This window comes from Dreissena polymorpha, chromosome 3 (genome assembly GCF_020536995.1).
Source record: "Dreissena polymorpha isolate Duluth1 chromosome 3, UMN_Dpol_1.0, whole genome shotgun sequence".
Classification (NCBI taxonomy): domain Eukaryota; kingdom Metazoa; phylum Mollusca; class Bivalvia; order Myida; family Dreissenidae; genus Dreissena; species Dreissena polymorpha.
The window spans coordinates 67,767,019-67,770,815 of record NC_068357.1 but is presented as its reverse complement, the minus strand read 5'-3'; the positions used below and the strand labels follow the sequence as shown (position 1 = coordinate 67,770,815).

At 31.4% G+C, this 3,797-nt stretch overlaps 1 long non-coding RNA gene across 1 annotated transcript; it reads right to left on the bottom strand.

The window, feature by feature from the left end:
- Positions 1-776: 776 nt before the first annotated feature.
- On the bottom strand, positions 777-3,238 carry LOC127875454 (uncharacterized). The gene is made up of 3 exons (XR_008047431.1): positions 3,142-3,238; positions 2,271-2,358; positions 777-1,697 (listed from the first exon to the last, which is right to left on the bottom strand). It is a non-coding gene; the product is annotated as an uncharacterized LOC127875454 (long non-coding RNA).
- Positions 3,239-3,797: the final 559 nt, after the last annotated feature.

The window sequence follows — 3,797 nt, the reverse complement described above, 5'->3', positions numbered from 1 at the left end:
ATGATGTACATAAAGGGATCAATTTAAATAAGAACAACATGATGCGCGATAATGTAATAATCTAAACACTGTAAACACACTTAATATGTTGAGCAAAATGTTATTTTATTGTGGGTTGAAAGCAATTTTCATGAACGTGTTTCATGAAAGATGTAAGAAATGATGCTACATGTTGTTGTTAATTATACAGCTATTTAACATATACATAGGCATCTTAACAATTTGTACCCTCTGATTTATCTCATTTATTCAAGTTTCGATATTGTTTTTACAAATTATCACCAAAATAACAGCGTTAAATATATTTATTTTTAAATTGTGAAAAATAATACGCGTAAATCCTTTAATTTCTTGATAAATATGCACGCACGATGAAATGAATAACTATGCTTACACATTTTGATTACTTATGACATTTATGAAATTGTCTGAGGTATGTCATACGGAAAATATATCATACATTAACACAAACAGTTACCTTAAATGCATACAGTACCATGCATATACGCGTCAAAAATCTATACAAAACATGACAATAAATATACTATACAAGTATTGTGAATAGTGAAGTGAATATAAACACTCGCGTGAAGCGGAGAAGCTTAGCAATTGATTGAAGTATCACAGAAAGCTAGCTTATACTCAAACTATAAACATACAACTATGGGATCATAAATATAATATACAACACAGCATCTCACCCAATACGTTTATTCATAGCAAAGAAATACAATTAATATACATTGAACATTAAACAAAACTTTTTCGAAGCCGATACTATTTGTTATTTCTTATAATTCTCCCATGTATGTTTAAATTGTTAAACGTTAATGTTATCACAATGGTTATGCATTATTTAAAACTTACACACGAACCTTTCTTGCTCACTAATCGGTAATAAAAGCTACCGGATCTTTTTCATATCTATACAGCATAACCAACTTCACTGTACATTGATATATGCAAAGTATGATGTTTGATTATACATATAACATCTTAATAGATATTATAAACAGCTCCATAAGCCAATATTCAACACAACACTTCGTTAATATCTAAGGTATTGTCTGCAGAACGTTCGCCATTCAGTTATTATACACAAATTTTTCTTTCGTTGCAGCTGCTAGTGATTCTACATAAATGTATCTTCATCATTGAATAAGTAAATATATGGCCAAACAACAACTATGTATATTAAGACAGACACGAAGAGCAAACATGTAAAAATGTGAAAACATACCGATAAAAAATACATTAGTGTTCAATTTACTAGATAAAAGTATTATCCAAAGATGATAGTCTATTACCATGCAAAAGGCGTGGTAAGCGTTCAGAGTGGTGCATGTATAATGACATTCATAGTTTTACATATAAAGTGTATATACATTATGTAATATAAACACGTGGGCATGATATCATAAAGTAAAAAGACATTTACAAAATGTGCCAATTCCTATTAAAAATAGAAATAATTTAATATTATTCTTTTAGTTCAAAGTTTGTAAGCATTCCATTTTATTACACTATAAAATATTCGTTGGAAATTCGGAGCGGCCGCTCATAATAACTCTGCCCTACTAGTCGTGCCGAGAACCAGGACTGTGTCGTACGGAGGCTGTTCGCTCAGGTCTGCCGCTCCAACACTCTGGAACTCGTCGCTCATAGAGATAAAAACATTACCCGCCTTCAAGAAAGCACTGAAAACACAATTTTTTTCGCAAACGTTTTCTTGCCAAGATGATTTTTTCAAAATTAGGTTCTGTGACAAGACTGTTTTTAATTAATTTTTTTAAAATTTAGTTTTATTGTTTTCAAAACAAAGAACTGATCTATCTTATCGCACTTTATTTTGCTATTTCAAACGTTTATTTTATGTTTAGCTTGGTATTTATTTCTTAAGCGTGGTTCGCCTGGTACGAACGAAGTAGATCGACTATCGAGGCATGACCTGATCTTTTGTCGTTAGTAAGATTTCAATTACAAGCGATGTTTGTTTGACTTGAGTAGTTTAAGTAGTGGAGCTTTCATATTAATTTGTGTTAACTGTACATGTCGTGTATCACTTTTCTAGCGGCAATCCTATTGTCATGTTAAGAAAAAGCTATCGTTAGTGTTTCAATCAGCCCTAGCCTTTCGTCGTAATCAAGCCTGATCGCAGAAGACACATCGGCAAAAAAGATGCGAAAAATAAAATGATATCAAAACATATAGACTAACATTACTTTATAAACATCACTTAACCATATCATGTAACGAATAATAATACAAACCATGATTTGGCCTGTGCAACGTAATCCTTAGCATGTTTTTTCTCTAACTTTATCAATTGTTTAAGCAATCCTGGATCATGGTTTAGCTCTGAAAATATAGTGAATTTTCTATCGTTTTTAATTCGCCGACAGTATGTCAATTAAGAAGCGTTGGAACAGCTATCTCAGTCTTCCAACGATCTCTAACATAAGTCAAGTCCGAATACACCGGTATCCAATTATCGTTAAATGCTAAGTTTATATACATCCATACATTATATTTAAAAGTGAAGGACTAACGGATCGATACAGTTTTCAATCATGAGTTATAATAGTTTGAATAGTTGAAATAACAAAATGCATGTGTATATCAAATGTTACCTGCTTTTGTTGATCCAAAACAGTAATAACCATTTAACTCACCATGAAGAGCATAATCGTGCTTAATACATAATTCGTCATATTGGTTTCATGTATACAATTTAGTGATGTAAATATTTAGCATCTGTTATTTTATATTCATATACAATATAAATCCTTCACAATGAATTTGTTTGATCTACTTGTAATGACTTATGTGAATAAGGTCGGATGTACTGAGAAGGTAATTATGTAGCTCTGTTTTTAATCTAACACTATTGGGTCCTTTATAAAATAAACTTTATAGTGAATGTTTTATTGGGATGTAAAACGTTATAATAGGGAATTGCTGCGTCTTACAATTTACAGCTACGAAAAGTACCAAAACTTTCTGAAATCATCATTTTTAGATTTCCAGCCGTTCCTCTATTGTATCACATTACGTACAATTCCATAGACATGTACCAGTATAAAATTCGTATTTTAATGCTACATTTTGCAATTTAGAGCTACCAAAAGTATCACAACTTACTGAAATCAGCATTTGTAGATTTCCATTTGTTCTTCTTTTTTATCTCATTTCGTACAATTCTATAGACATGTGCCAGTATTATAAATGGAGGGGGGATAAATGGTCTGTCGTACCATTCCAGCATCATACTGTATAAATGGAACCTCCAGATTATCTCTGATTTCTTCTGAATCCTTTCAAACGTGTAGCTACAATAAGTGAAAATGGTTTGGTTATTTGCGCCGTATTAATATATCTACACTTTTCTGTAGTTAGGGTGTTTTGGGGATAACAAATCACAATTCATTCTAGAATTGTGTCACTTGTATTTATGAATATTATGCAAGCCAGACCCTACGCAACAGATCTAGTAATTACTAGTTAAACCATATTCTAGTTTTGAAAGTTTAAGCATGGCATATCGTTTTTGCACATATAATATACTTAAAACGAATATTTGATTTACTCACATTGGCCACGACAGACTTTATCATGTGCACTTAAGCATAAATAATATTTCCAACAAATAAAGTTGTGCAAAATTAATATAACAAAATCTTGTTTCAGCCAACGTGGATTACACTACATCTGATACCAGACTTACTGATACAATATCGGGATAGTGACTGAAGAAAATATATCAAGATCGTAATTTATGTTTACATCCGCAAGTCCCT